At 47.2% G+C, this 24,549-nt stretch overlaps 1 pseudogene; it reads right to left on the bottom strand.

The window, feature by feature from the left end:
* LOC121454064 overlaps positions 1 to 23,652 on the bottom strand; it is a 34,276-nt pseudogene extending 10,624 nt beyond the window's left edge.
* Positions 23,653 to 24,549: the final 897 nt, after the last annotated feature.

Below are 24,549 nucleotides of genomic sequence, written 5' to 3'. Positions count from 1 at the left end.
ACAGACTCCTGCTGCCAAGCTGAACTTCTCATGTGGGTGCTGAGCATCAGAACTCTGGTCCTTATGTATGGACAGCAACCACCTTACTGTCCAGGCATATCCTTATTCCCTGCTTCTGAAGAGGCTAGGCCCCTTTACCCAGGCGTTCTGACCACCCCTCCCGTGGTCCCATCATTCTGTGTACTTCTTCTTACCTCTGTCACTCCACTCGCCCCTTTAGTGTGCTAATATGTGTGCCACTCCAACTACATTCCGGTTCTCAGAGTAGGAGCCTTATCTGCTCCAGGCCCTGTGAATTCATCCTGGGTTACAGGACACTCTGTTTCAAGACAAAGAAGCACACAATAAAAGAAAGAGTATTGAGCGTATAATCTGGGCACTTTGGTATACATGAGCTGCAGAAGTAAGATACACTCAAAATGTCTAAACATTAATCATAAGAGGCACTTTGACAAGTAAATTTTCTCTTACAAACTGGAGAGAAGAATTGATGACCATTGACTGGCATTGGTTTAAGAACTACATGAAACTTAGCAAATGCATGTTCAAAAGGAGCCCATGATCTGAATTACTGGAATGTTTGGATTCATTGATCCAATAAATGCATGTTTGTTGAAACTCCTTTCCTGTAGCTCTGTAGGGACTGATCTGGATTTTCAGCATCCACCAGACAGTTCTGGTATCCTCGGCATAAAGTTTTTCCCCTCAAGCTACGCTTGGTTCTTTGCTTCCTTTGTTACCTCTGGGCTATTAGTTGAAGATATTTCAGGTTTCTCACCTTCTGGCTTAGACAAAAATATCTTTGGGCTAAAAAGAGACCTGGCACTGGCCTGAGATTATTGATCCTGCTGGCTTTATGTCAGGTGTCTTTTTATAGGCATCCCCACAGTCAGCATGGGCGTAATTAAGAGTGTTCCCAGGCTGGTAGGTATTAGGGCCTGACCACAACAGTGCTTAGCTAGGCAGAATTTTCTTCCTCCATGTTTTCAGTTGACCTCAGTGTCCATGGCAATGCCACCGAGGGAGTCCTTTCCTGTCTGTCTTTTTGACAAGGCTGATCAGACAGTTGCTACCATACCATACTTTACACACAATTGGTTTATTCTGATGAACACACTTCCAGTGGCATGTGAAGATTATGAATCTTCTACTTTGCCAAGGACCTTCAGAGGACTACTTACTATTTTTTACCAAAAAGCCAGCATAAATGACTTTATCTCCGAGTTCAGAGATCACACACCAAGCTTGTATGAATAGTGTTCTGAGAAAACAAGAGTCCCTTTCTCTCTACTTTAGCCATACACCTTTATTTTCTAAAGACAGGGCCTCACATGTCCCAGGCTGACCTCAAGCTATAGCCAAGGATGACCACGAACTTCTGAGCCTCTGCTCCAGACTGCTGGTGATAGGGGTGAGAAGCCATCCCCCAGGGGCTATCTGAGTCAGTGGCAAATATTAGCATGATGAAGCCAACCGATGCTGGGAACCAACTAATATTGAAGAAAGTGGGGAAGGATTTTCCCCTAGATGCTTGAGAGGGGGTCCTGCCTGAGGACACCTTGACCTCAGACTTCCAACCAGCAGAACAGTAACACCAAAGTTCCCATTGTCTTCAGTAATGTGGTCTATAGCACACACCAACATCCTGACCAAAAGCAACTTATGGGAGCAGAGGATTTATTTGACTTATACTTTCAGGTCACAGCACACCGTAGAGGGAAGTTGGGCAGGAACGGGAAGACAGTTTGTTCTCCCACACACATTACCTCTGACCAGGGAACTTATTCAAAGCCAGTAACGTATAGCAGAAACCATGGAGGGATGTGCTTGATGACTCAGGAGAAAGGTCATGCTCGGTTACCTTTCTATGTGGCCCAGGGATACCTGTGGGCTTCTGTAAGCTGACAAGTTACATGCTTTTTATTCCAAAAGGGAATAACATCTCACGTTGCTTTTATCTCTAGATATCCCCAGTTTCTTCTTGAATGCTAAAGATAGTTTTGAAGGGCAGCTAGCCAGTCACTAAGCTCCCTCTATTCTCCAGCTTGACAGGTAAGAGCCTAACCTTCTTGAATCTTCTCTCATGAATAAGCTGAAGTCCTTGGCTTTCTAACCTTCTGTGCCTTGAGTTCTTTTCTCTGGCATAACAATATCATATCAACAACTGGTAAAGATCAACAGAAAGAAGTCCAGACTCTCTTCCTCTTTGAAACATGAAGCTAACTGGAAAACAAACAGTATTGATTCTTACCTATTCCTGTCTTCTTCCTGAAACAGCTCATGGGTGTCACTATTGATGTAATACTTGCCTTGTTTTTGAGACTTAGACTTTAACACAATTTCTGGTTCATTATTTTTCCACACTTGTTTTCCCTCAGCTTCTTGTGGGTCAGTAGTACCTGAGTTATTGGAAATTTAAAGGCCTTTGCGTTTGACTGTACTGCTTTCGATTGGCAAAGCTTCCAGGCTAATAGAAACCCAGGCCGTCTGGGGGTGTGCCATAATCGGAGCCTAGGGAGGGGTCCTGTATTTCCCTGCGCTCATTCACCAGCCAATGAGAATTTGCTGAGTGCCTACCAAGTGCTAGGCAGGGAGTTAGCATGTGAGGGTCATAAAGATGAATCAGCTCTGTGCTCTATTTCCCACATAGAGCTTATGACCTTGGAAGAGGAAAGGAGAGATGAAAGGAAATGACACAGATGAATGCATAATTGCGAGCTGTAGAAGGTCATGGCAGACAGGTGTCTGGGGTGGTGAGAGCAAACAGGGGCAGGAAGGCTTCTCAAAGAAGGCATACTTGCCTGAGATCTGAAGGTTGAGTGGGTGTTTCACTGAGGGAAAGAAAGAAAGTGGGGGTTGGAAAGATTTTCCAGCCAAGGGAACACTGAATGCAGATATTCGATTCGGTCAGATAGCCATAATGTGTAAATATATACCCCTGCAGACCCATGGAGTTGTGAAAGATGGGACAGCCCACAGTTGGCTTCTATAGGTAGACGAGGTTGTTTGAAGTTGGGCACCTGCCTCTAATAACATGTGGATCTTTCTAGAAGATTTGAAGAGGTCCTAGAATCTTGGGACCAGTAGTGTCCCAAGAGCTCTCTCTGGTCAGCCTTATCACAGTGCACGAAGAGACTGTCTAGGGAGTCAGACAACCAGAATATAGTAGGTTTTGTCAGAGAGAAAAGTAATTTTCATATTATTTTATCTTGTCACTGAAGGAGTTTAGAGAGAAGCGCAACTAAGACTTTTACCTCTGACCTCTATCCATCTGAAGCCCACTCGGCTGAGGCCTGACACCCAGGCACGGGAATCAAGGCGGAGAAAGCAGAGACCAAGAGTAGAAGGCTCCCTAGGATACCATCTTGGTCATTCCCGACGGGCCATACCATTCCCTGTGTTCAGGGAACCTAGGGGTTCTGATGTGTGGCTTTTCCTAAGATGTTAGGGACAAATGTCTACTTACCCCATATAAGACATTGACAACAGAGCAAACAAATGGCCCCACCCACGTCTAGACCAGAGAACTCGTGTGTCTCGGAGTTATAGGAGCACGGATGGTGCAAAGGCAGGCAGTTCTATCACCTAAAGGTCACTGCGACATGAGTGACCACTCACACAGTTACGTCTTTGGAGTTCCTTGCTCAACTTGCAGACAGTTCCATTGCAGATAGTATCCTCCTGCTTGGCCATTTGTCACTGTTTCTTTTTTTTATTAATTAATTAATTTATTATGTATACAATATTCTGTCTGTGTGTATGTCTGCAGGCCAGAAGAGGGCACCAGACCTCATTACAGATGGTTGTGAGCCACCATGTGGTTGCCGGGAATTGAACTCAGGACCTTTGGACGAGCAGGCAATGCTCTTAACCACTGAGCCATCTCTCCAGTCCTCACTATTTCTTTTTATAGTTTGTTTATATAGTCTTGGGGAGGGGCCTCTTGAGTCTTATAACCTAAACATCCTGATCCTTGTGTCTCTTTAGCTTCCAAGGTCTTATGAACCTACCTTCTCCCTCCAGAAGGGTACAGGGTTCTTTGAAGGACCTGTGTTTTTCAGTTTATGTTTTATGTCTAGCATCTGGCATATACACGTTAAGGATCCAATAAATATTTGTTGCAATAATAAACACACATTTTTATCGTGTGTATGTGTGGTATATGTATATGTCATATGTGTGTTGACATGCTTGCAACTGTGTGCAATCACATGTGAAGGCCAGAGGTGGACATACCAAATGTCTTAATCCATTGCTTTCCACTTTAGTTTTTTTGTTTTTTTGTTTGTTTGTTTGGTTTTGGTTTTTCAAGACAGGGTTTCTCTGTAGCTTTGGTACCTGCCCTGGAACTAGCTCTTGTAGACCAGGCTGGCCTCAAACTCACAGAGATCTGCCTCTGCCTGCCTCTGCTTCCCGAGTGCTGGGATTAAAGGCATGCACCACCACCACCTGGCTTTCCACCTTAGTTTTTGAGACAGAGTCTGTCATTGAACCCAGAGCTCACTGATTTGACTAGACTGACTGGCCCGTGAGTTCGGGAGACCACCTGTCTCTACTCCCCACTTCCCCAGGCCCCACATTCCCTGTCCCTGAGCAACCAGCACTGGAATTACAGACAAATGTTACCATGCCTGTCTTTTACATTATTCATATTTGAGACAGGCTTTCTCCTATGTGACCCTGGTCAGCCTGGAATTTGCCATGTAGATCAGGCTGGCTCCAAATTCACAGAGATCTTCCTGCCTTTCCCTCAGTGTGCTGGGATCAAAGGTGGGTGCCTCACACCCAGTAGAAGGGGGCAAGTGGTCTGAACCCCCAGCCGCATGCCTAACACTTTACCCACTGAGCCATCTGCCCGGCCCCAGAGACCTTTTTAATCTGCATTCTATTTTAATCTCCAAACCTGTCGAGGCTGAACCAAGATGCCTAGAAATAGGTAAATAGAATTATTAGATTACAGGTATTTTCCCACTGCTTTGTGCATAGTCGGGTTCATGGTGACTTATTGAATAGGAAATTGTCAGAGTCAAAGGAAATTCCACTTCCCCAAATTCTGTGTTAGGTAAAAGCCAGCATTCCTCAGGAACTTGACAAGCCAGTTCCCCTCTACCAAAAGGAACCATTTCTCTTATCACTGGTGGAAGGGACAAAAATGTGGTGGCTATCAGCATACCAAAGTGCATGCTGGGCCTCCTGGATACCCCAGTATCAAAAGTACCTAGCTCTTTTCACCCCTCCCCAACCCTAAACTTCTGCAGCTCTTGAGTTTTCCTCCCAACAGTTAACTTCCACCCAGCCTACCCCCATCCACTCTTCCCAATGGGTAAGGGCTCCCATAGGGAGTCAATAAATCTGGCACATTAAGTTGGGGCAGGACCAACCCCTCCCCACTGCATTAAGGCTGAACATAACATCCTATAGGGAATGGGCTCCAACCAGCTAGCTCATGCCCCAGGGATAGATCCTGGTCCTACTGCCAGGGGCCTCTTAGATAGCCCAAGCTTCACCACTATCTCCCTAATATGGAGGGCCTAGTTTGGTCCTATGGAGATTCCACAGCTATGGGTCCTAGAGTTCATGAGTTTGCACAAGCTTGGTTCAGCTGTCTCTGTAGATTTCTTCATCATGATTTTGACTTCCCTTGCTCATATATTCCCTCCTCCCTGTCTTCGATTGAATTACCAGAGTTCGGCCTGGTGTTTGGTTATGGATCTCTGCATCTGGTTCTATCAGTTACTGGATGAAGGCTCTATGATGATAGTTTGGGTGTTCACCAATGTGATTACAGGGGAAAGCCAGTTAACTCATTTTTATAACCCTGCTATTTCCCCTATGCCCTCTCCTTTGCCTCTCTCTCTTCATCTCTCTCTCTCCCCTCACCCCCATCCCCGCTCCTGCTCCTCTCATGGCTAGGTCCAGTCTGTTGGCTATGTTTCCTCTCCTACTTCCTCTCTCTGTTTTGGACTGCTCCAGATACCTCTCTCTAATATCTACAATAAAACCACCCCCTTAACCATACAGTTTATACAGCAGTTATAAATGCCCCATGCTAATATTCTGGAGCTTATGTGTGGCACTATTTCACTCTTAATGGCATTTCTTTTGGAAGAACACAGCACCAAGGGGTAGCATCCAGACCTCCCTAAGATAATCATTTCAGTGAAAAAGATAGTCTCCAATTACCATTCTCTCTGCAGATAGACCAAGCTTGTAGATGAAGACGCTGGTTTCCTCCTCAGCCTCCCCATCCTCACTATTATTACTATTGCTATTGTTAACATTTAGAAACCAAGGTTGTGAATCTTTTAGCAAAGGCAGTTGAGGTTCCCATATCTCCCTCTTGCATTATGAGTCCTGTCATTAAGACAGCACCAGGGTGGGAGAGAGTGGCAGCTAGCCAGATGGTCTGTAACGTTTTGATAAACAAACATCATATTTATCAGAGCAGCTCCCATGTGTTTTCTTGTGTATGAGGGCAGGGAGTCCTCCCTGGGCCTGGATATAGTTTTCTCTGTATGAGATAAATCTTTAGGGCCATTAAAGGGGAAAAAAAATGTTTGTACTCTGCTCCCCGGTTACCTAGGCTAATTTACTGCACTAAGAGGTCTTGGAGCTGTTAATAATATACAAATACAAATCAAAGAAGAAATTGTCTCTGTTAATTGACTTTTGTGATGCTAATCTAAGGCTTTCTGCATGGCTCAGCAGCTCTTTATTTCACACTGAAACTAGCAACGTCGGAGACAGCCAAAAGGCTTCGGAGTTGGGGCTTGGAATTACTGCTGGAGCTTTTCAGACACACCCCATCTTCCCTCGTCTCTCTTTATGAATCTGGAGACAAAGAACAGAATAAAGAGACAGGGAGAGACTCGACCATGGAAGAATAATCCAAATATGCTCTTAGGGAAAGCCCTGATATGCTTGGGGATGCCAGGCTCCTTGCCCCAGAACTGATGGCTATGGAGAGACTGGTTAAAAACAATACCATTAGATTCTGTACAGGGTCCAATAGGGAGCTACACTCACTTATCTTAAGAAAGAAAATATATATTCTGGCAAGGTGGGGCACCCTTTTCTTCTCTGTACTCTGGAGGTAGAGGCAGGCAGATCTCTGTGAGTTCCAGGCCAGCTTCTTTTGCAGAACAAGTTCCACGTCAGTCAGGGCTCCATAGAGAGAGCCCTTCTCAACAAACAAGCAAGCAAACAAAAAGCAAACACACCCTGTAAACACTGTTCACCGGTACCCTTGCAGGCAACTCTACCTGTTCTCTGTGATCTCTGCCCACAGAGAAGGCTCTGGACTGCTGTCAATTCAACAACAATGAAGTGAGAGGTCAAGTTCAGAGATAGGGTTTCTTGGGTCAGTCTTGACTGTCAAATGAACTCGGCTTTGACTCTTAGCCATTCCCTCTCACCTGTAGCAACAAGTCTGGGACCTGCAGGTACAAGTTCATGACGGATCTGAGCATCTACAACCTCTCAGTTTTTTGGCCCAACTGTTTCTCCCTCCGACTATCCTTAGTCCACACGAATAACCTTGGACTCTTCCTTGAAGATGCCGATCACAGTCCTCACAGGAACTGTGCAGAGAGACAAAGGGTTGAGGGGTCCCCCACATTGCCTGTTCCGATGTTCGTAGTATAAATATACATGGTTAGGTCTTGAGAAATTCCTTTTCCCAAAGTCTGGCATGTAGACAGAAGTCAGCATTCCCTCAGGGACTTAAGAAGATAGTTCCTACTTGCTAAGAAGAGCTATTTTCATGTTGGCAAAGGGACCTATAGCTCTTCCATTAGCCCGTGCTGCTTATTAGCATCTCAAGGTCTATGCTAGCCTCTGGGCCCCCCACTCCCTACACACAAGTACCTGTCTCTTGGATGGTGTACCCCATCCCCAACCTTAACCTGCCCAGCCCCTAAGCTTCACTTCCATGCCCCTAGCTACTCTGATTCTAATACAGCTGGGTCATTTTGGCTATGCATCCTCTTGGGTCTCTTGGTTTCAGTATGCTCTCTGCACAATTAAGGCTGGACTCCTCCAGATGCCTCTGGCTGTGCTCTCCCTCTCATCTACAATAACAACCTTCTCCTCAACCTTCTTCTTGAGTGATTTTGTCCTCTTCATTTATCACCGACATCCCATTGTTTGAATTTTTTTGTTCTTCCCAAAGCTTTTCTTTCCCTTCCCCAGCCTCCTTTCCCTTTCTTGTCTCTTCAGTGACTCGAGATCAAACTCAGGGCCTCAGGCACAGTAGACAAGTGTTCTACCTCTGAGCTACAGTCTCAGCCCTCAAGGTTCTCCTTGACTGAGCTTCCTCTGGGACTTGGCACTTTGAAGTCTTCCTTCTTGCCTTTCTGTCTGAGGAGTATAAGAGAAGTCAGGCCTGTGGTCCACACCTAGAATTCTAGCACTTCAGGAATCAAGGTCATGGCCCGTCCTCAGCTACAAGGCCAGCTTGGGCTCTCTGAAACCCTGTCTCAATAAATAAGTAGATAAATAAATAGAGCAAGAGAAGGAACGTGTGGGCCCAGAGGGTGAAGCTCAAGATTTCTTTATCTCTTGCATGAAATGGAGGTGGTGATTCCTACCTGAGAAGGTGAGAGGAGACTAGATGGGAGGTCAGGAAATACAAATTCAAAAGTAATGTTTTCCACCACAGTGTGTGAACTCAGCTTCCTCGGTTGTCGCCACCAGTGTTCAAATGAAAGAGAATGGAAAAGCTGAATATCTATTGCGTGTAGCAGGAGCACTGATCTGCGACTCTCTTCTGTGTGACACACACACACACACACACACACACACACACACACACACACGTCTGCAGCCGCTGACATCGGCAGTCTCAAACAACCTTCTACATAGAAAGTGTTCCAGCAGTCTTTCTCTAGGAGTGGATAGGTTAAAGTGTTTATCGTTATTGAGGTTGAGATATCTGAGAGACTTAATAAGGTCCCCAAATTCTGATTCTAAAAAGATCGGGGGCCTCAGGTGGGTGGGGGCAGTGACACCACACCAAAGGCAGTGACACCACACCAAAGACAACCTGGGAACTAACATTTTTGTTTGACTCATATATATATATATATATATATATATATATATATATATATCACTTCAAATCTTTTAAATAAATTTTGTCATTTTTAAAATGGGAATTTTGTATGGGGGGGGGATAAATCTAGATTTTTCAACTTCTTTCCAGGATTTGGAGATTCTGACCAGACAAGGTGGCTGTTGACAGCCTCTAGTTGTCCTGTATCCTCCCTTGGTTCTGGAAGACACTGGAACTCAGGTGCCATTCACTCCTTGACCTAGCATCCTTCCTCACCAGACACTTCTCTCTTGCTTCAAGGAACTACAAAGACAGACTGTCCTCAAGAGTTCCTTTGACATAAGCACTCATTCGTCAGGGGAAACAGGAGGCCAAAGTCACAGGGGTCACCAGTGCTGCAGGTGAGGAAAGCCTTGCTCTGTGGAATGGGACCCCTGCTCCAACACTAGACCTGGGAGAAAGTCTTTAATTTACTTGAAAGGTCACTACTAGCCTTAACTTTTCCCCTGTGGTCTCAGGCAGGGCAGATGTTATCTTGGCCAAAGTGAAATTCCATCCTGAGTGTCTTGCAGAATATTTGATTGTATCTATTCCCTGTGATTTCTCCTGTGTAGTTGCCTGCCCAGAGCAGCTTCTATGGGAAGAAGACACTGGGCCAAAGGGCCTCACTGAAGTGGGCATTTAGAAAAGACCCTTATCGCCACCAAGTGGTGGTGGCACACAGCTGCAGGCAAAGGCAGGTAGATCTCTGAGTTCAAGGCCAGCCTGGTTTACAAAGCAAGTTCCAAGACAGCCAGGGCTGTTGTTCAGAGGAAAAAACCCCATCTAGAGAGAAAAAAAAATCCTCAAAAAAAAAAAACCAACTTATATTTGATTCTACAGTAGTTGGAGGCTAGAGGAAAATAGCTTGGAACACATGGGTCTAGAATGATCACAGCAACGCCAGCATTGGTAGCATGGCGTGTATGTCACATCTTGACTGTTCCAGACAGAAGGTGTATGTAGCTCTGGGGGTGCTTTTCCCAGCGTGGTAGGGAGCCATCTGGGAGCCAGGGGCCATGCTGATGTTTTTTTTTTTTAATTATAAAATTGTGTATGGTATTTTGTTTGTGTTCCGAGGTCAGAGCTTGCTTGGAGCAGAGCTAGCCACTAGTAGACTACAAAGGTCTGGAGGTCCGCACAGAGAGGAGACAAGAGGAGACAGGATCTCTGAACTGGAGGGGCAGGAAATAACGGGCAGCTGCTCCCTGTTCTCAGATCTTCCAGATTTTGACCCTGATATCTGACTCCTAATTTTTATCGATAAAGATCAATTAGATGAATACTTCATAAAACAAACAAATCTTTGCACAGGGCTGGGGATATAGCTCAGTTTGTTAAGTGCTTGTCCAGCGTTTACACTGCATGAAATGGACGTGGTGGTCACATAGTAATCCTGGCACTCGGGGATAGAGGTAGGAAGGTGAGAAGTTCAGGGTCATCCCTGACTACATAAAGAGTTCCTGTGCTAAGGTACCAGGACCAAGGGAGCTTATGGAAGGAACACTTGTTGGGGCTTATGTTACATCCAGATGGCGGGGTCCCCCTAAAACCACCACCATGTCTGCACTCGCATGAAAAAGTAAACAGCCTTTATTCGAGCTTAAGCTTGGACTCTCTCTCAGTTGAGAGCAGAGAGTGCCCAGCCCAGTTGGGACAGGGTTTTTATGATAATAGAGGTTGGGGTGAGGGGATTTCCAGGGTGTAAGACCCTGATTGGCTGACAGTTGTCTAGGAGGCTTGGCAAAGGGGGAAAAGGTGAGTCCTGAGCTCGGGGATGTCTGATGAGCTTATCTAATCTTATTTAATGGTTGGACTGTCAGGTACTGCCCTATAGATGCCGGCCTTTCCTGGGTGGTGTCAGCTTATGGTTTTTCCTGGAACCCAGTGCTGTCTGCCATGGCAGCTGTGTGGCCTGGGCCCTTTGTGATGTGTGGGAAGTGGGGAAAGAGGGAAGGGGAGAAGGGAGAAGGGGGAAGAAGAGAAAGAGGGAGAGAGAGAGAGAGAGAGAGAGAGAGAGAGAGAGAGAGAGGCAGAATTTACCTCTTCAGAAGAGGGACAGCTGGAGGAGGTGGGAGATCTCCTTGACTCAGTGAAGTTTTGGGAGTGGGTGGGGCTTGTCTCTTAAAGGGAAAGGTACCCAGGTGACAGGCCAGGCCAGAAGATCATAATACCTACCTCAAAAACAAACAAACCAGCTGGGCAGTGGTAGCACACACCTTTAATCCCAGGACTCAGGAAGCACATGTCTATCACTCATATCTGTCAGTCAGTCACCCTTTATGGTGGTCCATCTTTCCCTCCCTTATGTGTAATCTATATATAGTAAAATGTGTCAAGCTGAGTAGACCAGATCGATGACTTCTGAAAATATTTATTACATCAAAATAATTTAAAAGTTATAAAAAATGATACAGAAAATTCTCATATCTTTTAGAATAAAATTCCCCCCAATGTAAATATTTTTAACTACAAGTGTTTTCTCATTTTACAGACATAAAATTGTTAACATTGTTTCTAAATACACAGAGCTGTTATTTATTCTGGGACTTTTGTAGGTTTATGGCCATATTATCATTTAATGGAGGTGGGTCTTGTATCTTATCTGTTGCTTTCATTGGTTAACTAATAAAGAGACTGCCTTGGCCCTGATAGGACAGAAAATTAGGTAGGTGGAGTAGACAGACAGAATGCTGGGAGAAAGAAGCCTAGTCAGGCAGTCACCATGATTCTCCCACTCCAGACAGACGCAGGTTAAGATCTTCCCTGGTAAGCCACCTCGTGGGCTACACAGATTATTAGAAATGGGTTAGATCAATATATAAGAGCTAGCCAATAAGAGGCTGGAACTAATGGGCCAGGCAGTGTTTAAAAGAAAACAGTTTTTGTGTAATTATTTTGGGGCATAAGCTAGCCATGCGGGTGGCCGGGTGCCGGGGATGCAGCCCTGCTGCTCTTTGTTGTTCTTTTTTAAAAAATGCTGCAAGATCCCCGTGGCAGTAGGCAGCAGAAATGCTGTAAGTCCCAAATGGTGGCGGCGGGCCTTGTGGTGGCAGGCAGCGGGCCCTGGGAGCAGCCAGTCCCAGGCAGAGACAGCTGCTGGTCCCAGAGAAGTGGTGGCGGGCCATGTGGCAGCAGGCAGTGGGCCCCAGGCAGAGTAGGCTGCTGGTCCCTGAGCAATGGCTGGTCCCAGGCAGGGAGACACATGGCGGGCGGGCAGAAGACAGAAACATGGATAGACGCGACATGCAGGGTGAGGTTGAATGTTTATTCAGGGGGTTATGGAGGAGGAAGGGTGAAGGGGGGACAGAGAGAGAGAGGGAGAGAGAGAGAGAGAGAGAGAGAGAGAGAGAAGAGGAGAAAGAGACAGAGAAGGGGGAAGAGAGAAGTGGGGAGAGAGGCAGAAGCAAAGCTGCCTCTCTGAGAGGAAGATGGAAAAGAGAGCGAGCTCAGGCCGGAAGCTGAAGATCTGCCTGCCTCAGTGGATGGGGAGGGGAATGGGTGTGGCTTGTCTCTTAAAGGGACCAAAACCATAACATTCCCAGGTCTTCCTTATAATAAAAAGCACGTACGTCAAGGAAGCAGAAAAGGAAGGGCCCAAGATGGCGGCAGGCAGGTCAGAGGTAATGAAAGTGGGGGTGGCTTGTCCCTTAAAGCGACAGGAAAGCACAACACTCTTATTACTACAATCATTCAAATTGATTTGAGTTGTAGAACACCTTCCATATTCTAGAAAGTTCTCTGGTGCTGTTTGCTAAAGGCAATCAGTGTTCTTACTTATTTTGTCACTATAGATTAGTCTTGCCTGTTCCTGAACTAGAAGGTTAACGGAATCATCCCCCACTTTATTTATGATGAATTATTTTAAAGTAAATCCCAGATTTTGGATTCTTTCATCTCTGTGTACCCTGTATCTCGAAAGGTATGGGCATTTTCTTACATAATCATCATTCTGCGGTGATTGTGTAAAACATTTTCCTAACAAGCTCCTTCCCTCTTACAGAGGAACAAGCATGCAGAACTCCTTGCCTAAGGTCACCCAGGAGGTGTCTGGAGAGAGCCTGTGGAGCCTGTGGTCTGTTTACTGTCTGTGGGGGTTCTCTATTCAGGCTCCCCACAGGGCTGGGCTGCAGAGGAATAGGAAAGGCCCCATCTGGTCCACCTTTGTCTCCTGGGGATGCTCTCTTCTCTACTGCACCCCGTGGAGCGCCCTGGCTCTGTACTGCTCAGTCAAGCCAGTGTTTTGGATGGATGGTGCCTGGTGCTTCCAGATTGCCTTTCTACAGACAGGAGGAAGGCCATCCTCAACCCCCAGTGGCCAAGCAAATGGGGACTGGCAGACTAGTGTTTTGAAAGCTGCTGGACACTTCACATTCAGCGTGATCTCGACTTCAGAAGCCTGCAGAGACAATGCATTTGAGCGTAGAGCTGAGAGACGCCATTAATATTTCAGATCATGTTTGCGGATGGGTTCTAATAATACACACGTCCATATCTGAACAAAAAGAGAGGGAAGTAAAACCCCCGACCAAGCTGCTCCTGTGGGAGATGGGAAGAAACAAATTTAAAAGAGCGGATTGCTCCTTGGAAGCCCATCACTGAACTCTCCAGGAACAGATAACTCTCAAGGTTCTAATCAAGCCCTTCTATTATGCTTCTATTTAAGCATAGCAAGGTCCGTGCGGCCACTGGATAATTCAAAGACTTAAATGTAGTCACAAATCAAACCATATACCTGATCCAGAGGACTGTGAGGATGTCTTTGTGGCTTGCTTTAAAAATAGCACTGGACAGGGATGTTTGGAAGGTAACAGATTTTCAGTAAACTATGTCTCTCCTAATGACTTAGAAATAACTTTTCTGTTCTCCCTATGATGGGTTGGCTACAAGAATCTCAAGCTGCTTTTCTTTCTAGACAAAGAGACAAAGGGAGGCCCTCAGGCTGGGGGGTGTGGCTCAGATGGTCCTTTGCAAACACAAGGGCTTGGGTTTGATCCCTAGAATTTATGTTCAGTCTAAAAGAGGGGAGTGTGGTAAGGGGTATTCGCAATCCCAGTACCAGGGAGACAGAGACCCTCCTGGGACTCACTAGCCCTCTGTCCTAGCTTAGCCTAGTGAACAAGAATCAGGCCTTTTACAGGTCCTGTCTGTAGGAAAAAGCAACTGGACAGCACCTGAAGAAGGACCCTGAAGGTTGACCTCTGGCCTTCACATGCGTGCACCTGCACCCGTGTGCATACATGTCCACCTTCCCTCTCTGCGTGCACAAAGAGGACTTGTGAGGACGAGCCAGGGTAGGATGGGGAGACTGAAAGGGGACAGTTGAGACACAGATTTCATTTCATAATATTCTCTCTCATTAGGAAGAAACTGTTCCTCCAACTCTGCAAATGGAAAGACTGAATCATTTCTCCAGGTCCCCAGGCCTGGAGAACTCTGTCTCGAACCCTTCTCTCTACCTGGGTTCTGTTGACCTGTATCCCAGTTTCTTGGCTGTGGCTCAGCTCCACGGTGTCTCAACTGTGGCCTGTCTCAGACCTCTTCCCGCTAGGCACGAGAATTCTTCCTTCACTGAAGGCAAGATGGACTTTGACTTGCCTGTTCCTGGTAGAGGAGCCAGCAATGCAACATCAAAGAGATAGAAGGAACTCCTGGCCCCGCAGGAAGAACTTACCATCCCCCATAGAACGATGGCATTCTGAGACACAGGGGCCCAGAGAGCTGGAGAGAGGCTTTTTATTGTATTTCATTTCACAAACACAGTGAAAACAAATCCTGCTAATAGGATTGCGGACTCTGCAGGCCCGGGCAAGTAATTCTAAGGAAAGAGGAAGCGTCTTGGCACACCTGGGGATTGATTGCCAGTCTGAGACAATAACAGGCACCCAGAAATTAATCAGGAGAGCTGCCTGCTACTAAAGAGAGGGGTGGAGGCAGGGTATGAGACTTCTGGTTTGGAGACTAATTCTCTTGCTGTCCCATGGCTCCCAAGAAGGAGGAAATTTCTAGGCTGCTGCTCTCCATGATTTTCATTCCCACCAGACCTTCCCCGAGAACAGCAAAGGAGGGGCTTCCCCTGGTCCACATATGTCCACTGTGGCCCCATGACTTCCCTGTGTGACTCCCTGAGGATGCACTGTGCCTCCTGTACAGAAGGAGATCTCTCTCTCTAATCTTGGCCTGGTCTGCCACCAGCAGCTCTAATAGGGCCAGCTTTAATATTGCTCTCTGGATGCCCTGGTCAATTTGTCACCCTGGGCTTTGGATCTTTCACTTCCGCCACAGCCTATTGTGGTAGGGAAACTGGGAATGAGCAAGCTGGGGTCCCATGAAGGAAAGGGGTGGTTTAGGCCACCTGTGTGGCCCACCAGCTCTGGGTGCTTTGGGTCCCCGCGTTTCTATGCAAAGGGATCTATTACAGGAAGCCCACCAGAGAGACCACTCAGGCACAGCTGATACCCAACTGAAAGGCTTTATTCTACCTGGCTGGGACTATACTCAGGTATTTGGGGCCACGTGTAGTGTTTGAGGTAAGGGGTTTTTAAAGACAAAAACCCCATCCTGGTATCTCTCTTGGCAGTTGCAGAGGGAGGTTTTACACAAACAAGCTGTTTAACAGAAGTTAACTGTGGCATCTTGACCTCGGGTTCCTAGAATAGAGTTGGGTGATTTTTCATGTAATTCTCCATCAAGGAGACTGGATTCCAGTTATACCTAAAAAGACCTCATCAAGACTACAAGATGGAGGAATCTCTTCACCATCTTGCCTTGTCCCAGATCCACAGATATAAAACCCTCAGGAGACATCCAGATCACCATGAGCTGACCTTTGACTTTCCAGCCCATGTTAAGAGTAAGTTTCCTGGAATATTCCATGCCCATACAAAATCTTCTCTTGCCTGTTCTTTCTTTGAGTAAGCCTTAGCTCTCCCTTTCCCTCCCTGCTCTAGGGAGGCCTTCTCTGGTTTCATCCTCACATCCCGCCTTAACTGCTCTGCGGTATATATTGCTCATCTGTTAACATCTACTTTAAAACTTATTTATTTATTTTATGTGTGTGGGTGTTTCATTTGCATGCATATTCGTGCACTGTATGAGTGCCTGGTGTATAAAGAGGCCAGAAGAAGGTGTTGGATCTCCTGGAACTGCAGTTACAGACAGTTGTTAGCTGCCATGTGGTGCTAGGATTCAAACCTTGGTCCTTCAGGAGAGCAGCTAGTATTCTTAGCTCCTGGGCCATTTCTCCAGCCCCAGGCATCTACTTTTTAATCTATACTAGTGCTATGAACCACAGAAGGCAAGGCCCAATGTGAGGAGCTGGGGATGTGGGCAGTTCTTGGGAGTGGTGAGTGCTGGGTCCATTTCTGACCTTGGTATCCAGTCACAGAGGCACCAGTATGAGTTTCAGTTTTTGGTTGGTCAGCATGGCCTCTCTGAGCCCAAGACAATCAAGGAGAACAATTGGTTTCATTTGTCTTCAGTTTAAGACCCGACAGTGACTTCTGTGTGCTGCCCCCTGTTGGTGGGAATCCAGCACTGCTTTCTTAGCATAGGTCTTGTCTTTGTTCCCCAGAGCCAAAGGCAGGATAAAGGTAGAGGCCAAACCTTTCGCAAGGTCCATCCCAAGCCATTGAAAGCTTTGTGTGTGGAGGACAACGGGGTTCCTCCAGGAGAGGTGGATTGTAGTGCTTCTGTGGAAGAGATGGCCCATGCACATGCGAAAGTCTCTTTCTGCTACAGGGAGGCCCCAGGCTCTGGGCTGGCTCACAAGGGCACAACCTGGTGGTGTGGAGTTCAGAGGCTTGAACTTTGCTCAGGGTGTGTTTGTAGTCCTGACGTTTCCTCCTGCAGACCATTGTGCAACCAACCTGGCAAGTTTGTTCTCTGGGCCAACCATCTGGGGGTAAGGAGAGCAGCGATAGGCTCGTCTCCAGGTCAGTACTGGAACTGCAGAGAGGCCACCACCCGGAAACTGGAGCTGAGAAGGCATTAACAGGAACTTGAGAGGTTGGTTGGTCTGTTTCTGCTTCACCACACAGTGCTCTCAAGCTCATTTATGAAGAATGAGAACCCCTTAGCATTATGAAAGTAATTGAAGAGGCGACGTGGCAATCAGAATGAGCAGGTGCCAAACTGCAGGAATTCTGATGGCTGAATGTCTAGATTACAACACCCGCCCTTTTCCCTTGGGGGCTCAGACACCCGGGAGCAGAGCTCAGGCCGGGATATGTGACCTCCATACACTCACTAATGCTTCTGCCCGGCTCATGGGTAGGCACCTAATTAGAGCAGAACCGGCCAGAGTTTTTCCCTATTGAGTTTTCATGTTGGAACATCTGGAGGTAAGAGGAGCAGGGGTGTGAGTTAGAAGCCGTGGCTTGGCGTGTTCTCAACCATATCAGGGAAGTCTTCCTGTGGAGGCAGTGGAATCAGTCTCATCTGCTTCTCTGACCCAGCTGCCTTCATCTTTTTGTGTTTGGGTGACACACCTTTGGTCTGAGCTTGTTTAAACTGAGCTTCTGTTACTTCAGACCAATGTATGCTATGTTAGTCATCTTTCTGCCATCATGACAAAACACCCTGGAAGGTCAACCTGAAGAAGAAAAATGCCTGGTTTGTTTCAGGGTTGTACAGGTTTTAGTCTATGGTCCCTTGACCCCATTGTTACGGGCCTGGATGAGGCAGAAGCATAGTAAGGGAGGGAGGGAGAAGGAGAAAGAGAGGGAAGGAGAGAAAGGGAGGAAGAGATAGTGAGAGAGGGAGAGAGAGGGAGGGAGAGAGAGGGAGAGAGAGAGGGAGAGAGAGAAGAGAGAGAGAGGGAAGGAGAGGAAGGAGAGAAGAGAGAAAGAGAGAGAAAAAGGGAGGGAGAGAGAGGGAGAGGAGGGAGAGGAGAGAGAGAAAGAGAAAGAGAGAGAGAGAGGGAGAGAGAACAAACTAGGGTCCCAATATCCTGGAGGCATACCCCATGATTCATCCTACCCACCTCCAGTTTCCACCACCAGATGGGAACCAAGCTTTCAACACAGGAACTTTTGGGATGGGGATTTAAGATCCAACCACAGGGGCCGGAGACATGACTCAGTGTTTAAGAGTCATCAGCTCTTCCGGAGGACCCAGGTTAGGTTCCTGGCACCTACATGGTGACTCACAACTGTCTGTGACTCCACTTTCAGGGGATCCAGTGTTCTCTGCTTGCCTTTTTCACAGGCACCAGGCGTGCTTGCAGGTGAAACACCCATGCACATTAAACAGCAGCAACCACACCATGCGGCGCTGACTCACTGAAACAAAACCTTGCTGAGCACGTGGGAGACCAAGACCTTCAGTCCCACTACCTCCACCTTGACCTTAAGAGAGACATTGCTTCTGAAGGAAATGGTTGCAGGGGGTTTAGCCTCTTTGAACCGTATGCATTTAGATTTCATGACGTTCACAGGAAACAAACGAACAAAGTACAACTTGAGGATATTTCATAATCACCTCGTTCTGAAAACCTCCTGTTGTTGCCCTCCAACTGACTTTGGCAGGCCTGTCTGGTTGGGGAACATTAGACTGGTGTAGAAGAGTACTAGGCTTAACTTGGGGAGCACAGGCTGGGATGGGGATCACTGAGTTGAGATTGAGGAGCACTGGACTAGGGGTCCTTCTTTTGTCCCTTTCTGATCACATGACGTCAGGTAAATCTCCGAGCCTTTCTGGGGGTCTATTTCCTCATCTATAAAGTGAGGAGAATGCTAATACATGACTCGTGAGTTCATTGGGAACAAAGCTCTAAACTGAAGTGCCGGGACGATGGCAGAGGGAAAGCAGACCACGTGATCTGACAGTTCTTCAACCACTGTATTGTGTTCAGTGCCGTTTGATAAGTATTGCTGAGGGGTCGCCACACGCCAGTTCTGTTTGTGGATCCTGCAACGGGCAGGACAGATAAGAGTTGTCCTAAGCAACCAATGTGACTGTGGGGACAGCAGATCGCCAACAAGGACATCAAGACTTAAGCGATTTAGAAAACCTTGAATGGAGAGAGTCCCAACGACAACAACACAAAAATCTGGGACAGGGAGTCGTGTGTGTGCTTGAAATGGGGACATTCTTACAAAATGTGAGGCTCTTGGTGTCCATAAATATAAGCCCAGAAACTGGATGTGTCATTTGTCATCTTGCCAAACCCCAAGATGCTCAAGACCTCTCAGCACCCCTTTCCAGCTCCCTTTTGTCCTGCCCCACCCATTGTCGGCACCTTATCCCTGCAGCCTGTGCTGTGCAGCACTTCACAGTTTACAATGCCCTTTCTGGGCATTCTTGTGTGTTTTCCCACAGCCCTGAGACCAGCGGCGCAGGCGCCCTGTCTCAGAAGGAAAGGGTAAGTGACTTGGAAGCCGTAGCTCTTGCTCCACATTCTTAATAAAGGTTTTTAACTCCAAGTTAACTGTGGCTCTCAACGGGCTACATAACTGGTTGTATTTTGTTCTTTATGAGCTTATTCCCTTGTTAGCAATGGCGCCCCGTACATCCCTGTGAATCTGAGGTCAGTGTTCAAATAACCTTTGGCATCTTGTAAACTGTCAGGACGTAAACCTGAGCTCACTGGCCTTGGGCCACAGGCGCGCAAGCTCTCTGAAGGAAACAACACTAGTGGTTCACCCACCACGCCTTCCATATCTGAACACCCACTCGCCCTGGAAGGGAGATGCAGCTTCCAGCAGATAACTCTCCATGACCACTGGATGTCAGCACTGCTCTGTGCTTGATAACAGAACTGCTCGGTGGGGTGGGGAGAGCCCACTGTACCCGGGTTCCCAGTGGATCCGAGAGGAGCCTTGACCAGAAGCAAAGTGCACATCAGCTACATATTCTAAATAACCGCTGGGTTTCCCCACCCCCCTCTCTCCTCTGGTTCTCTGGACCCCATCTTTAGGAGAGCAAGCTAGGATGTGAGCGTGTAGTGTCACCCACAGGCTTGCTGTTGGATGCTTGGTCCTCAGATTGTGATGCTATTTTAGGAGTTGGCAGAAACTTGAGGAGTTGAGCCCGGCTGTCAGAAGTAAGTCACTGGGATTTTGAAGGTCATTCCGGATTTGGCTATTTCCTCTTTCTATATCTGCTGTCTTCTAGGAGGTGAAGAATCTCCTCCACCACATTCTTCCAATGACATGGTGTTTCTGCTCAAGCTCATGGAACAGTACAACCAGGACTGTGAACTAGGAGAATTTCCCAGGACCCTCCTGCCTTTCTTCATGTAGTCAGGAGAGTCAACACTTAGTTAGATATCCCCAGTCTGGCATATGAGCCTTGCCTTTCCATGCCTTTTCTTTTGGGAGCTTTTTTGACTTATGGAAGCTTCCCAGAACAACAATGTGGTATGTACAACATCAGGGGCTTGATGCTCATCGAATGAGACCAAGCAGTATGGTCTATGACTGGTGGATGCTCACTTGGTGAATTCTGAGTTAGCTGTTCTAGGATCTGGAAAGGTCTTCAGAGTGGATCTGGATGGATTCATCAAACTGCTAGTGGGTCATGCGGGGGGACTCCCAGGTGAGAGACGACCATCTGTTCTTCTAGCTAGTGACAGGTTGAAAGCCCCCATTCCCTCTTCTGTTCAATGTGGAGACAGATCCTGGGGCTTTCATGGCTATTCTTCTTCAATGCACCTTGTTTTTCTGCTAAGTTAGGCCTGGGCAGCCACATTATTTGACTTTACTTATGATGAGGGTGGTGATAGAGTCCTGGCTTCCCTGGACAGTGGGTCGGAGAGGTTAAGTCTTAGGGTAAAGACATGGACACATTTATAGAGAGGTTGGGCAATCTTCCAAACTCACAGCCATCTTCAGGTAAATGCTTGGGTCCTGGCAAAAGAATTTCACAGGAACGGAAGTATGATAGCAATTATGTGGATGACTGATAGATCAGAGGGAGACATAGGAATGAGGCCAAGAAGTTGAGAAAGACAAGTAATAGCATAATTCCTCTGTATGTGTGAGAGAGGGGGAGGAGAGGGAGAGGAGGAGGAGGAGAGAGAGAGGGAGGAAGGGAGAGGAGCAGGGGGAGAGGGGGGGAGGTAGGGAGAAGAGCAGGGGGAGTGAGAGGCAGAAGGAGGGGGAATGAGAGAGGGACAGGAAGAGGGGGAGAGAGAGAGTAGGGAGAGAGGAAGAAGGAGTAAGAGGGAGAGGGGGAGGGAGAGAAGTTATCACATGGTTACTGCTGTGATAAGAACATCACCCTAGCCTACTGGCTTTCTTTCTGGCCCCTAACTCTCCCTGCCATCCTTTCCACTCAGACTTAAAACCTCATTTCCACCTCTTCCCAGTCAAGCTTCCAAGTCAAGCCGCCTACCTGCGGAGACTTCCACTGCCCTTACCTGGCTGCAGCCTCCTGCCCCCAGCCCCTTGTTATTTTGTTTCCCCCACAGGCTCACACATTTTTACCCACCTGCAGGTCTTTCGGCTCAGAGCCTCTCCCATCATCAAAGTTCCATTTGCTACACCTTTAACAAAGCAGCTTTGTCGAGATGGAGATCACACATGGTACAACACATCTATTCAAAATATAATATACGATGGGTATTAGTGTCACCCCAGGGTCAGCCTTCACTACAGTCCATTTAGTTTAATTACTTATTTTCAAGACAAGATTGTTTTATGTAGTCTGTGCTGCTGGCCTCTAACCTGTGATCCTCCTGCCACAACTTCTGGAGAGCGGGAATTAGTGGTGTGTACCACCACACCCTGATAAGAGGAATGGAAGCAATATAAATTAGGGACAGATGAACCGGATGTCAATACTGGGATGTTAATATTAGAAAGTCACATGGAAAGATCTAAAGAGAAATTTGCCAGCTACTGCCAGTACCATTCAAGTTGATCTAAAATTACAGGGATCCTTGAAGCCTTTTGGGAATGTCCCATATCTGCTACTCTTACCACCATGACTAGGAGAGGAGTGTTGAGAAGGTACAGCCCACAGAGGTTGAGAAGACAGACTTCATGGCTGCCAAGCATGGGATCTGGGGTGTCCCACATCTCCAGGGACCAGAAAGCAGAAGGTGGGCAGGAAATAGAGCCCAGTGACCCCCCAAGGCCTGCCCACTCCCTTCCGGGAGGCTCCACCTCCTCAAGTCCCATATTCATTTTAAACAGCACCACCATCTGGGGACCAAGGGTACAGTGGGCCTGCAGGGAACAGTTCACATTCAAATCATGGTACATTCTCCTGCTTGCAAGGTGAATCATGACAGTGTTGCTCCAGGAGCGTCTTGGTGCTGTCTCTATCTATACAAGTAAGATACTCTTCGTAATACCATCTCTGTGTGTTGTAAAAGTTCATGTAAATGAGTGGACAAGATGGTTGAGCCTGTAATCCCAACACAGGGGAGGTGGGGGCATGAGGACATTGTCTCAAGTCTGAGGTTAACCTAGGCTATAGAATAATGAGATCTAGGCCAGTTTGGGCTACAGAGTGAGACAGTTTCAAAAAGCAAAAAGGACCGGGTGCTGGTGGCGCACACCTTCAATCCCAGCACTCCGGAGGTGGAGGTAGGCGAATCTGTGTGAATTCTAGGCCAGTACGGTCTACAAAGTGAGTTCCAGGACAGCCAGGACTGTTATGCATAGAAACTCTGTCTTGAGAAACAGCAACAACAAAAAGCAAAAAGGAAGGAAGGAAGAAACGAAGGAAGGAAGGAAGGAAGGAAGGAAGGAAGGAAGGAAGGAGCACTAGGTAGTGATAATGGATCTTTCTTCTCTTTTCTGCATTCAACACAATGATGTTAGAGTTGAGTTTCACCAGTGTTTTTTAGCAGCTATACTTCATTATTTCAGTGCAGGATGAGGCTGAAAACCCTGCTTGCACAGTGTAAGAAGCTCAGGGAGAGAGACTCCTTCTTAGCTGTCTCCATTTTTAGAGATACAGGATAGCCTGGCAGTCAAAGCCACCAGGAGGCAGGTTCTGTGGTTTGGGGTCTTGGATTAGCTGCTGTTAGCCGAGAAACTTCACGTCATTTACTTCAACTCATGCCTCTGTTTCCTCGTATGCAGCACGAGATGCTATGGCCTCATGCTTTCTTTGTAGAATTGTTTCAAAACCCTGAGTGTGGGACTGAAGAGGGGTTCAGTGCTGAAGAGCGCCTGTGGCACAGTGGTAAGGATCCCAGCATGCAGGTAACAAGCAGGGCAACCCACAGATACATCCGAGAGATGCATCCCTGGCTCCCTTTTCAGCCTCTGTGTGTACCCCTTCCATGTGCACATGCTCACACAGACATGGACAGACTGACTGACACACACAAATAAATAAAACCATTTAAAAAATCCTCTGAGTGTGCTGGGTTACAGTGTAGTCTTACTGAGGTTTGCCCAGCTGATGGCACGGAGTCCAGTTACGGCCACCAGGGCCTGGGCACTGCCATCCAGATGTGGGCAGCTGTGTAGCTCACTCACACTGGAGCAAACTGGAAGGCTGGCATTTGGAAAACTAATTGTTGTCTTGTTCTGTGTCACACTGTGTTGCCATCTCCTGGCGTAGCATTGACCAGGAGCCTCCAGTGCATTTGACCTGATCATTTCCTCAAGGTCACCCTTGCTATTGCTCCCACATCATAAACAAACACGCTCAGGGATGTGCAGGCACCTCTGACAACAGGTAGCTCCCAGACACTTTTAACTCCGCACATCCCAAATCCTGAGGCCATTAGCATCCTCTGGTCTCCTCAGTTCCTTCCAGTCTTTCCCAGCCAATATATTTTTTTCTTGCTTGCAGGCAGGAGTGGAGTTCCAGGGCGTAGGAAGGACGAGAAGCAGTTCGTGGGATCACTCATCTGTGGAGCACGATTGGTGCCGGCCCAGGGTCAGAAGCAGAAGCCATTGTATGTGTTTCTATCTTCCCTCTGTCTTTTTCTTCTCCTTTGGAGGCTTCCATTGAGCTGTGAAGCTGTATTTACCAGGGGTGGGGAGATGGCTTAGTGAGTGTAGTCCCTTCTGTGTGAGCATCAAGATCTGAGTGTGAAACCCTAGCACTGATGTAAAAGCTGGGTGTGGTCTGTCACTCTAGTGCTGAGGAATCAGACAAGCCTCACCAGAGCTCAGTGGCCATCTCGGGTAGCCAGTGTGTGAACTCTGGGTTCAGTGAGTTTTCCTCCAAAACGAGTAAGATGAACAATAGCAAAAAACATCTGGTATCAACCTCTGCCTACCCATGCATGTGCACATGTGTGGAAGGCATCCGTATATATACACACACATGTATGAGCTATAACACACAGACATACACAGACACATAGATATACACAGACACACAGACATACACAGACACACAGACATACACAGACATGCACAGACATACACAGACACACAGACATGCACAGACACACAGACATGCACAGATACACAGACATGCACAGACACACAGACATACACAGACATGCACAGACATGCACAGATACACAGACATACAGACACACA

The sequence above is a fragment of the Microtus oregoni genome, unplaced genomic scaffold (genome assembly GCF_018167655.1).
Source record: "Microtus oregoni isolate MIOR12 unplaced genomic scaffold, Mior012 000012F_ref0000307, whole genome shotgun sequence".
Classification (NCBI taxonomy): Eukaryota; Metazoa; Chordata; class Mammalia; order Rodentia; family Cricetidae; genus Microtus; species Microtus oregoni.
Note: the sequence above shows the minus strand (reverse complement) of the source record. Positions and strands in the feature narration are given on the sequence as shown.